We start from the raw sequence: 12,577 nt of genomic DNA, 5'->3' as shown, positions 1-12,577 counted from the left end.
GCGACGAATAAGTATAGTGCATTTATTTTGCATTTAATCTACAGTTTATAATGACTGCGTGATTATGATTCGTAACCTGTTACTCTGAAATGGAATTGAATGTAGAATCTCAAAATACGACTCAAAACAACAAAAACTACATATCGCACAATCTGCCGAGACCAGGATTCGAACCTGGGTTATTGCGACCACAACGCAATGTCCTAACCACTAGACGATCACGGCTAGCTAGAGTCATGTTCGGATTAGGTGCTACTCAGTAAGCGACGATTAAGTATAGTGCATTAAACTTGCATTTAATCTACAGTTTATAATGACTGCGTGATTATGTTTCGTAACCTGTTACTCTGAAATGGAATTGAATGTAGAATCCCAAAATACGACTCAAAACAACAAGAACTACATATAGCACAATCTGCCGAGACTAGGATTCGAACCTGGGTTATTGCGGCCACAACGCAATGTCCTAACCACTAGACGATCACGGCTAGCTAGAGTCATATTCGGATTATGTGCTACTCAGTAAGCGAGGAATAAGTATAGTGCATTGAATCTTGCATTTAATCTACAGTTTATGAGACTGCGGGATTATGTTTGCCAACCTGTTACCCTGGAAGTAAAATTGAATGTAGAATCCCAAAATACGACTCAAAACACAAAACCACATATCGCACAATCTGCCGAGACCAGGCTTCGAACCTGGGTTATTGCGGTCACAATGGAATGTCCTATCCACTAGACGATCACGGCTAGCCAGTCATGTCCTGATTAGGTGCTACTCAGTAAGCGACGAATAAGTATAGTGCATTGAACTTGCATTTAATCTACAGTTTATAATGACTGCGTGATTACGTTTCGTAACCTGTTACTCTGAAATGGAATTTAATGTAGAATCCCAAAATATGACGCAAAACAACAAAACTACATATCGCACAATCTGCCGAGACCAGGATTCGAACCTGGGTTATTGCGGCCACAACGCAATGTCCTAACCACTAGACGATCTCGGCTAGCTAGAGTCATATTCGGATAACGTGATGCTCAGTAAGCGACGAATAAGTATAGTGCATTGATCTTGCATTTAATCTACAGTTTATGATGACTGCGTGATTATGTTTGCCAACCTGTTACCCTGGAAGTAAAATTGAATGTAGAATCCCAAAATACGACGCAAACCAACAAAAACTACATATAGCACAATGTGCCGAAACCAGGATTCGAACCTGGGTTATTGCGGCCACAACGCAATGTCCTAACCACTAGACGATCACGGCTAGCTAGAGTCATGTTCGGATAACGTGATGCTCAGTAAGCGACGAATAAGTATAGTGCATTTATTTTGCATTTAATCTACAGTTTATAATGACTGCGTGATTACGTTTCGTAACCTGTTACTCTGAAATGGAATTTAATGTAGAATCCCAAAATATGACGCAAAACAACAAAAACTACATATAGCACAATCTGCCGAGACCAGGATTCGAACCTAGGTTATTGCGGACACAACGCAATGTCCTAACCACTAGACGATCACGGCTAGCTAGAGTCATGTTCGGATAACGTGATGCTCAGTAAGCGACGAATAATTATAGTGCATTTATTTTGCATTTAATTTACAGTTTATGATGACTGCGTTATTATGTTTGCTAACCTGTTACCCAGGAAAAGAATTGAAAGTAGAATCCCAAAATACGACTCAAAATAACAAATCAACGACATAACACACAATCTGCCGAGACCAGGATTCGAACCTGAGTTATGGCGGCCACAACGCAATGTCCTAACCACTAGACGATCACGGCTAGCTAGAGTCATGTTCGGATTACATGCTACTCAGTAAGCGACGAATAAGTATAGTGCATTGATCTTGCATTTAATCTACAGTTTATGATGACTGCGTAATTATGTTTGCTAACCTGTCACTCTGAAATGGAATTGAATGTAGAATTCCAAAATACGACGCAAAACAACAAAAACTACATATAGCACAATCTGCCGAGACCAGGATTCGAAACTGGGTTATTGCGGGCACAACGCAATGTCCTAACCACTAGACGATCACGGCTAGCTAGAGTCATGTTCGTATTACGTGCTACTCAGTAAGCGAAGAATAAGTATAGTGCATTGATCTTGCATTTAATCTACAGATTATGATGACTGCGTGATTATGTTTGCTAACCTGTTACTCTGAAATGGAATTGAATGTAGAATCCCAAAATACGACTCAAAACAACAAAAACTACATATAGCACAATCTGCCGAGACCAGGATTCGAACCTGGGTTATTGCAGCCACAACGCAATGTCCTAACCACTAGACGATCACGGCTAGCTAGAGTCATGTTCGGATAACGTGATGCTCAGTAAGCGACGAATAATTATAGTGCATTTATTTTGCATTTAATTTACAGTTTATGATGACTGCGTAATTATGTTTGCTAACCTGTCACTCTGAAATGGAATTGAATGTAGAATTCCAAAATACGACGCAAAACAACAAAAACTACATATAGCACAATCTGCCGAGACCAGGATTCGAACCTGGGTTATTGCGGCCACAACGCAATGTCCTAACCACTAGACGATCACGGCTAGCTAGAGTCATGTTCGGATAACGTGATGCTCAGTAAGCGACGAATAAGTATAGTGCATTGATCTTGCATTTAATCTACAGATTATGATGACTGCGTGATTATGTTTGCTAACCTGTTACTCTGAAATGGAATTGAATGTAGAATCCCAAAATACGACTCAAAACAACAAGAACTATATATAGCACAATCTGCCGAGACCAGGATACGAAGCTGGGTTATTGCGGCCACAACGCAAAGTCCTAACAACTAGACGATCACGGCGAGCCAGCCATGTTCGGATATCGTGCTACTCAGTAAGCAACGAATAGGTATAGTGCATTGATATTGCATTTAATCTACAGTTTATGATGACTGCGTGATTATGTTTGCTAGCCTGTTACCCTGGAAAAGAATTGAATGTAGAATCCCAAAATACGACTCAAAACAACAAAACAACGAAACAACGACATATCGCGATTATGTTTGCTAACCTGTTACCCTGGAAAAGAATTGAATGTAGAATCCCAAAATACCACTCAAAATAACAAAACAACGACATAACGCACAATCTGTCGAGATCAGGATTCGAACCTGGGTTATTTCGGGAAAACGCAATGTCCTAACCGCTAGACGATCACGGCTAGCCAGTCATGTTCGGATTTCCAAGAATCATGTAAACGAAAAGCAAGTATAGTGCATTGAATTTGTTTGCGAACCTGTTACCCTGAAATGAAATTGAATGTAGAATTCCAAAATACGACTCAAAACAACATATCGCAGAATCTGCCGAGACCAAGATTCGAACCTGGGTTATTTGGGCCACAATGCAATATCCTATCCACAGGACGATCACGACTAGCCAGTCATGTTATGATTAGATGCTACTCAGTAAGCGACGAATAAGTATAGTGCATTGATCTTGATTTTAATCTACAGTTGATGATGACTGCGTGATTATGTTTGCTAACCTGTTACCCTGGAATAGAATTAACTGTAGAATTCAAAAATACGACTCAAAACAAAACAACGACATATCGCACAATCTGCCGAGACCTGGATTCGAATCTGGGTTATTGCGCCAGAACGCAATGTCCTAACCACTAGACGATCACGGCTAGCCAGTCATGTTCGAATTACGTGCTATTCAGTAAGTGACGAATATGTATAGTGCATTGATCTTGCATTTAATCGGCAGTTTATGATGACTGCGTGATTATGTTTCGTACCTGTTACTCTGAAATGGAATTGAATGTAGAATCCCAAAATACGACTCAAAACAACAAGAATTACCTATAGCACAATCTGCCGAGACCAGGATTCGAACATGGGTTATTGCGGCCACAACGCAATGTCCTAACCACTAGACGATCACGGCTAGCCAGTCATGTTCGAATTACGTGCTATTCAGTAAGTGACGAATATGTATAGTGCATTGATCTTGCATTTAATCTACAGTTTATGATGACAGCGTGATTATGTTTGCCAACCTGTTACCCTGGAAGTAAAATTGAATGCAGAATTCCAAAATACGACGCAAAACAACAAAAACTACATATAGCACAATCTGCCGAGACCAGGATTCGAACCTGGGTTATTGCGGCCACAACGCAATGTCCTAACCACTAGACGATCACGGCTAGCTAGAGTCATATTCGGATAACGTGATACTCAGTAAGCGACGAATAAGTATAGTGCATTTATTTTGCATTTAATCTACAGTTTATGATGACTGCAGTGCGTTATTATGTTTGCTAACCTGTTAACCTGGAAAAGAATTGAAAGTAGAATCCCAAAATACGACTCAAAACAACAAAAACTACATATAGCACAATCTGCCGAGACTAGGATTGGAACCTGGGTTATTGCGGCCACAACGCAATGTCCTAACCACTAGACGATCACGGCTAGCTAGAGTCATATTCGGATTATGTGCTACTCAGTAAGCGAGGAATAAGTATAGTGCATTGATCTTGCATTTAATCTACAGTTTATGATGACTGCGGGATTACGTTTCGTAACCTGTTACTCTGAAATGGAATTTAATGTAGAATCCCAAAATATGACGCAAAACAACAAAAACTACATATCGCACAATCTGCCGAGACAAGGATTCGAACCTGGGTTATTGCGGTCACAATGGAATGTCCTAACCACTAGACGATCACGGCTAGCTAGAGTCATATTCGGATAACGTGATGCTCAGTAAGCGACGAATAAGTATAGTGCATTGAACTTGCATTTAATCTACAGTTTATTATGACTGCGTGATTACGTTTCGTAACCTGTTACTCTGAAATGAAATTTAATGTAGAATCCCAAAATATGACGCAAAACAACAAAAACTACACATAGCACAATCGCCCGAGACCAGGATTCGAACCTGGGTTATTGCGGCCACAACGCAATGTCCTATCCACTAGACAATCATGGCTAGCCAGTCATGTCCTGATTAGGTGCTACTCAGTAAGCGACGAATAAGTATAGTGCATTGAACTTGCATTTAATCTACAGTTTATAATGACTGCGTGATTACGTTTCGTAACCTGTTACTCTGAAATGGAATTGAATGTAGAATCCCAAAATATGACGCAAAACAACAAAAACTACATATAGCACAATCTGCCGAGACCAGGATTCGAACCTGGGTTATTGCGGCCACAACGCAATGTCCTAACCACTAGACGATCACGGCTAGCTAGAGTCATGTTCGGATAACGTGATGCTCAGTAAGCGACGAATAAGTATAGTGCATTTATTTTGCATTTAATCTACAGTTTATGATGACTGCGTTATTATGTTTGCTAACCTGTTACCCTGGAAAAGAATTGAAAGTAGAATCCCAAAATACGACTCAAAATAACAAAACAACGACATAACGCACAATCTGCCGAGACCAGGATTCGAACCTGGGTTATTGCGGCCACAACGCAATGTCCTAACCACTAGACGATCACGGCTAGCTAGAGTCATGTTCGGATTACGTGCTACTCAGTAAGCGACGAATAAGTATAGTGCATTGATCTTGCATTTAATCTACAGTTTATGATGACTGCGTAATTATGTTTGCTAACCTGTCACTCTGAAATGGAATTGAATGTAGAATTCCAAAATACGACGCAAAACAACAAAAACTACATATAGCACAATCTGCCGAGACCAGGATTCGAAACTGGGTTATTGCGGCCACAACGCAATGTCCTAACCACTAGACGATCACGGCTAGCTAGAGTCATATTCGGATAACGTGATGCTCAGTAAGCGACGAATAAGTATAGTGCATTGATCTTGCATTTAATCTACAGTTTATGATGACTGCGTGATTATGTTTGCCAACCTGTTACCCTGGAAGTAAAATTGAATGTAGAATCCCAAAATACGACGCAAAACAACAAAAACTACATATAGCACAATGTGCCGAGACCAGGATTCGAACCTGGGTTATTGCGGCCACAACGCAATGTCCTAACCACTAGACGATCACGGCTAGCTAGAGTCATGTTCGGATAACGTGATGCTCAGTAAGCGACGAATAAGTATAGTGCATTTATTTTGCATTTAATCTACAGTTTATAATGACTGCGTGATTATGATTCGTAACCTGTTACTCTGAAATGGAATTGAATGTAGAATCTCAAAATACGACTCAAAACAACAAAAACTACATATCGCACAATCTGCCGAGACCAGGATTCGAACCTGGGTTATTGCGACCACAACGCAATGTCCTAACCACTAGACGATCACGGCTAGCTAGAGTCATGTTCGGATTAGGTGCTACTCAGTAAGCGACGAATAAGTATAGTGCATTAAACTTGCATTTAATCTACAGTTTATAATGACTGCGTGATTATGTTTCGTAACCTGTTACTCTGAAATGGAATTGAATGTAGAATCCCAAAATACGACTCAAAACAACAAGAACTACATATAGCACAATCTGCCGAGACTAGGATTCGAACCTGGGTTATTGCGGCCACAACGCAATGTCCTAACCACTAGACGATCACGGCTAGCTAGAGTCATATTCGGATTATGTGCTACTCAGTAAGCGAGGAATAAGTATAGTGCATTGATCTTGCATTTAATCTACAGTTTATGATGACTGCGGGATTATGTTTGCCAACCTGTTACCCTGGAAGTAAAATTGAATGTAGAATCCCAAAATACGACTCAAAACAACAAAACCACATATCGCACAATCTGCCGAGACCAGGCTTCGAACCTGGGTTATTGCGGTCACAATGGAATGTCCTATCCACTAGACGATCACTGCTAGCCAGTCATGTCCTGATTAGGTGCTACTCAGTAAGCGACGAATAAGTATAGTGCATTGAACTTGCATTTAATCTACAGTTTATAATGACTGCGTGATTACGTTTCGTAACCTGTTACTCTGAAATGGAATTTAATGTAGAATCCCAAAATATGACGCAAAACAACAAAAACTACATATCGCACAATCTGCCGAGACCAGGATTCGAACCTGGGTTATTGCGGCCACAACGCAATGTCCTAACCACTAGACGATCACGGCTAGCTAGAGTCATATTCGGATAACGTGATGCTCAGTAAGCGACGAATAAGTATAGTGCATTGATCTTGCATTTAATCTACAGTTTATGATGACTGCGTGATTATGTTTGCCAACCTGTTACCCTGGAAGTAAAATTGAATGTAGAATCCCAAAATACGACGCAAACCAACAAAAACTACATATAGCACAATGTGCCGAAACCAGGATTCGAACCTGGGTTATTGCGGCCACAACGCAATGTCCTAACCACTAGACGATCACGGCTAGCTAGAGTCATGTTCGGATAACGTGATGCTCAGTAAGCGACGAATAAGTATAGTGCATTTATTTTGCATTTAATCTACAGTTTATAATGACTGCGTGATTACGTTTCGTAACCTGTTACTCTGAAATGGAATTTAATGTAGAATCCCAAAATATGACGCAAAACAACAAAAACTACATATAGCACAATCTGCCGAGACCAGGATTCGAACCTAGGTTATTGCGGACACAACGCAATGTCCTAACCACTAGACGATCACGGCTAGCTAGAGTCATGTTCGGATAACGTGATGCTCAGTAAGCGACGAATAATTATAGTGCATTTATTTTGCATTTAATTTACAGTTTATGATGACTGCGTTATTATGTTTGCTAACCTGTTACCCAGGAAAAGAATTGAAAGTAGAATCCCAAAATACGACTCAAAATAACAAATCAACGACATAACACACAATCTGCCGAGACCAGGATTCGAACCTGAGTTATGGCGGCCACAACGCAATGTCCTAACCACTAGACGATCACGGCTAGCTAGAGTCATGTTCGGATTACATGCTACTCAGTAAGCGACGAATAAGTATAGTGCATTGATCTTGCATTTAATCTACAGTTTATGATGACTGCGTAATTATGTTTGCTAACCTGTCACTCTGAAATGGAATTGAATGTAGAATTCCAAAATACGACGCAAAACAACAAAAACTACATATAGCACAATCTGCCGAGACCAGGATTCGAAACTGGGTTATTGCGGGCACAACGCAATGTCCTAACCACTAGACGATCACGGCTAGCTAGAGTCATGTTCGTATTACGTGCTACTCAGTAAGCGAAGAATAAGTATAGTGCATTGATCTTGCATTTAATCTACAGATTATGATGACTGCGTGATTATGTTTGCTAACCTGTTACTCTGAAATGGAATTGAATGTAGAATCCCAAAATACGACTCAAAACAACAAAAACTACATATAGCACAATCTGCCGAGACCAGGATTCGAACCTGGGTTATTGCAGCCACAACGCAATGTCCTAACCACTAGACGATCACGGCTAGCTAGAGTCATGTTCGGATAACGTGATGCTCAGTAAGCGACGAATAATTATAGTGCATTTATTTTGCATTTAATTTACAGTTTATGATGACTGCGTAATTATGTTTGCTAACCTGTCACTCTGAAATGGAATTGAATGTAGAATTCCAAAATACGACGCAAAACAACAAAAACTACATATAGCACAATCTGCCGAGACCAGGATTCGAACCTGGGTTATTGCGGCCACAACGCAATGTCCTAACCACTAGACGATCACGGCTAGCTAGAGTCATGTTCGGATAACGTGATGCTCAGTAAGCGACGAATAAGTATAGTGCATTGATCTTGCATTTAATCTACAGATTATGATGACTGCGTGATTATGTTTGCTAACCTGTTACTCTGAAATGGAATTGAATGTAGAATCCCAAAATACGACTCAAAACAACAAGAACTATATATAGCACAATCTGCCGAGACCAGGATACGAAGCTGGGTTATTGCGGCCACAACGCAAAGTCCTAACAACTAGACGATCACGGCGAGCCAGCCATGTTCGGATATCGTGCTACTCAGTAAGCAACGAATAGGTATAGTGCATTGATATTGCATTTAATCTACAGTTTATGATGACTGCGTGATTATGTTTGCTAGCCTGTTACCCTGGAAAAGAATTGAATGTAGAATCCCAAAATACGACTCAAAACAACAAAACAACGAAACAACGACATATCGCGATTATGTTTGCTAACCTGTTACCCTGGAAAAGAATTGAATGTAGAATCCCAAAATACCACTCAAAATAACAAAACAACGACATAACGCACAATCTGTCGAGATCAGGATTCGAACCTGGGTTATTTCGGGAAAACGCAATGTCCTAACCGCTAGACGATCACGGCTAGCCAGTCATGTTCGGATTTCCAAGAATCATGTAAACGAAAAGCAAGTATAGTGCATTGAATTTGTTTGCGAACCTGTTACCCTGAAATGAAATTGAATGTAGAATTCCAAAATACGACTCAAAACAACATATCGCAGAATCTGCCGAGACCAAGATTCGAACCTGGGTTATTTGGGCCACAATGCAATATCCTATCCACAGGACGATCACGACTAGCCAGTCATGTTATGATTAGATGCTACTCAGTAAGCGACGAATAAGTATAGTGCATTGATCTTGATTTTAATCTACAGTTGATGATGACTGCGTGATTATGTTTGCTAACCTGTTACCCTGGAATAGAATTAACTGTAGAATTCAAAAATACGACTCAAAACAAAACAACGACATATCGCACAATCTGCCGAGACCTGGATTCGAATCTGGGTTATTGCGCCAGAACGCAATGTCCTAACCACTAGACGATCACGGCTAGCCAGTCATGTTCGAATTACGTGCTATTCAGTAAGTGACGAATATGTATAGTGCATTGATCTTGCATTTAATCGGCAGTTTATGATGACTGCGTGATTATGTTTCGTACCTGTTACTCTGAAATGGAATTGAATGTAGAATCCCAAAATACGACTCAAAACAACAAGAATTACCTATAGCACAATCTGCCGAGACCAGGATTCGAACATGGGTTATTGCGGCCACAACGCAATGTCCTAACCACTAGACGATCACGGCTAGCCAGTCATGTTCGAATTACGTGCTATTCAGTAAGTGACGAATATGTATAGTGCATTGATCTTGCATTTAATCTACAGTTTATGATGACAGCGTGATTATGTTTGCCAACCTGTTACCCTGGAAGTAAAATTGAATGCAGAATTCCAAAATACGACGCAAAACAACAAAAACTACATATAGCACAATCTGCCGAGACCAGGATTCGAACCTGGGTTATTGCGGCCACAACGCAATGTCCTAACCACTAGACGATCACAGCTAGCTAGAGTCATGTTCAGATAACGTGATGCTCAGTAAGCGACGAATAAGTATAGTGCATTTATTTTGCATTTAATCTACAGTTTATGATGACTGCGTGATTATGTTTGCTAACCTGTTACCCTGGAATAGAATTGATTGTATAATTCGAAAATACGAATCAAAACAAAACATCGACATATCGCACAATCTGCTGAGACCAGATTTTGAAACTGGGTTATTGCGCCATAACGCAATGTCCTAACCACTAGACGATCACGGCTAGCCAGTCATGTTCGAATTACGTGCTATTCAGTAAGCGACGAATAAGTATAGTGCATTGAACTTGCATTTAATCTACAGTTTATAATGACTGCGTGATTATGTTTCGTAACCTGTTACCCTGGAATAGAATTGATTGTATAATTCGAAAATACGACTCAAAACAACAAAAACTACATATCGCACAATCTGCCGAGACCAGGATTCGAACCTGGGTTATTGCGGTCACAATGGAATGTCCTATCCGCTAGACGATCACGGCTAGCCAGTCATGTCCTGATTAGGTGCTACTCAGTAAGCGACGAATACGTATAGTGCATTTATTTTGCATTTAATCTACAGTTTATGATGACTGCGTGATTATGTTTGCTAACCTGTTACCCTGGAATAGAATTGATTGTATAATTCGAAAATACGAATCAAAACAAAACATCGACATATCGCACAATCTGCTGAGACCAGATTTTGAAACTGGGTTATTGCGCCATAACGCAATGTCCTATCCACAAGACGATCACGGCTAGCCAGTCATGTCCTGATTAGGTGCTAATCAGTAAGCGACGAATATGTATAGTGCATTGAACTTGCATTTAATCTACAGTTTATAATGACTGCGTGATTACGTTTCGTAACCTGTTACTCTGAAATGGAATTGAATGTAGAATCCCAAAATATGACGCAAAACAACAAAAACTACATATAGCACAATCTGCCGAGACCTGGATTCGAATCTGGGTTATTGCGCCAGAACGCAATGTCCTAACCACTAGACGATCACGGCTAGCCAGTCATGTTCGAATTACGTGCTATTCAGTAAGTGACGAATATGTATAGTGCATTGATCTTGCATTTAATCGGCAGTTTATGATGACTGCGTGATTATGTTTCGTACCTGTTACTCTGAAATCGAATTGAATGTAGAATCCCAAAATACGACTCAAAACAACAAGAATTACCTATAGCACAATCTGCCGAGACCAGGATTCGAACATGGGTTATTGCGGCCACAACGCAATGTCCTAACCACTAGACGATCACGGCTAGCTAGAGTCATGTTCGGATAACGTGATGCTCAGTAAGCGACGAATAAGTATAGTGTATTGATCTTGCATTTAATCTACAGATTATGATGACTGCGTGATTATGTTTGCTAACCTGTTACTCTGAAATGGAATTGAATGTAGAATCCCAAAATACGACTCAAAACAACAAGAACTATATATAGCACAATCTGCCGAGACCAGGATACGAAGCTGGGTTATTGCGGCCACAACGCAAAGTCCTAACAACTAGACGATCACGGTGAGCCAGCCATGTTCGGATATCGTGCTACTCAGTAAGCAACGAATAGGTATAGTTCATTGATATTGCATTTAATCTACAGTTTATGATGACTGCGTGATTATGTTTGCTAGCCTGTTACCCTGGAAAAGAATTGAATGTAGAATCCCAAAATACGACTCAAAACAACAAAACAACGAAACAACGACATATCGCGATTATGTTTGCTAACCTGTTACCCTGGAAAAGAATTGAATGTAGAATCCCAAAATACCACTCAAAATAACAAAACAACGACATAACGCACAATCTGTCGAGACCAGGATTCGAACCTGGGTTATTTCGGGAAAACGCAATGTCCTAACCGCTAGACGATCACGGCTAGCCAGTCATGTTCGGATTTCCAAGAATCATGTAAACGAAAAGCAAGTATAGTGCATTGAATTTGTTTGCGAACCTGTTACCCTGAAATGAAATTGAATGTAGAATTCCAAAATACGACTCAAAACAACATATCGCAGAATCTGCCGAGATCAAGATTCGAACCTGGGTTATTTGGGCCACAATGCAATATCCTATCCACAGGACGATCACGACTAGCCAGTCATGTTATGATTAGATGCTACTCAGTAAGCGACGAATAAGTATAGTGCATTGATCTTGATTTTAATCTACAGTTGATGATGACTGCGTGATTATGTTTGCTAACCTGTTACCCTGGAATATAATTA

General features: G+C 40.3%; 12 non-coding genes across 12 annotated transcripts; all 12 read right to left on the bottom strand.

The window, feature by feature from the left end:
* Positions 1-153: 153 nt before the first annotated feature.
* Positions 154-225, bottom strand: TRNAH-GUG (transfer RNA histidin (anticodon GUG)). The gene has a single exon. It is a non-coding gene; the product is annotated as a tRNA-His (tRNA).
* A 713-nt stretch (positions 226-938) lies between these two features.
* Positions 939-1,010, bottom strand: TRNAH-GUG (transfer RNA histidin (anticodon GUG)). The gene has a single exon. It is a non-coding gene; the product is annotated as a tRNA-His (tRNA).
* Positions 1,011-1,202: 192 nt separating this feature from the next.
* On the bottom strand, positions 1,203-1,274 carry TRNAH-GUG (transfer RNA histidin (anticodon GUG)). Its single transcript has one exon. It is a non-coding gene; the product is annotated as a tRNA-His (tRNA).
* A 1,245-nt stretch (positions 1,275-2,519) lies between these two features.
* TRNAH-GUG (transfer RNA histidin (anticodon GUG)) lies at positions 2,520-2,591 on the bottom strand. Its single transcript has one exon. It is a non-coding gene; the product is annotated as a tRNA-His (tRNA).
* Positions 2,592-4,137: 1,546 nt separating this feature from the next.
* Positions 4,138-4,209, bottom strand: TRNAH-GUG (transfer RNA histidin (anticodon GUG)). The gene has a single exon. It is a non-coding gene; the product is annotated as a tRNA-His (tRNA).
* Positions 4,210-5,192: 983 nt separating this feature from the next.
* TRNAH-GUG (transfer RNA histidin (anticodon GUG)) lies at positions 5,193-5,264 on the bottom strand. Its single transcript has one exon. It is a non-coding gene; the product is annotated as a tRNA-His (tRNA).
* A 193-nt stretch (positions 5,265-5,457) lies between these two features.
* On the bottom strand, positions 5,458-5,529 carry TRNAH-GUG (transfer RNA histidin (anticodon GUG)). Its single transcript has one exon. It is a non-coding gene; the product is annotated as a tRNA-His (tRNA).
* Positions 5,530-5,984: 455 nt separating this feature from the next.
* On the bottom strand, positions 5,985-6,056 carry TRNAH-GUG (transfer RNA histidin (anticodon GUG)). Its single transcript has one exon. It is a non-coding gene; the product is annotated as a tRNA-His (tRNA).
* Positions 6,057-6,247: 191 nt separating this feature from the next.
* Positions 6,248-6,319, bottom strand: TRNAH-GUG (transfer RNA histidin (anticodon GUG)). Its single transcript has one exon. It is a non-coding gene; the product is annotated as a tRNA-His (tRNA).
* A 715-nt stretch (positions 6,320-7,034) lies between these two features.
* On the bottom strand, positions 7,035-7,106 carry TRNAH-GUG (transfer RNA histidin (anticodon GUG)). Its single transcript has one exon. It is a non-coding gene; the product is annotated as a tRNA-His (tRNA).
* A 192-nt stretch (positions 7,107-7,298) lies between these two features.
* Positions 7,299-7,370, bottom strand: TRNAH-GUG (transfer RNA histidin (anticodon GUG)). The gene has a single exon. It is a non-coding gene; the product is annotated as a tRNA-His (tRNA).
* Positions 7,371-8,615: 1,245 nt separating this feature from the next.
* On the bottom strand, positions 8,616-8,687 carry TRNAH-GUG (transfer RNA histidin (anticodon GUG)). The gene has a single exon. It is a non-coding gene; the product is annotated as a tRNA-His (tRNA).
* Between the last annotated feature and the right edge of the window lie 3,890 nt (positions 8,688-12,577).

Source organism: Saccoglossus kowalevskii, chromosome 6, assembly GCF_978046115.1.
Source record: "Saccoglossus kowalevskii chromosome 6, keSacKowa6.1, whole genome shotgun sequence".
Lineage (NCBI taxonomy): Eukaryota > Metazoa > Hemichordata > Enteropneusta > Harrimaniidae > Saccoglossus > Saccoglossus kowalevskii.
The sequence above is the reverse complement of the archived record's forward strand: the minus strand, read 5'-3'. Positions and strand labels throughout refer to the sequence as shown.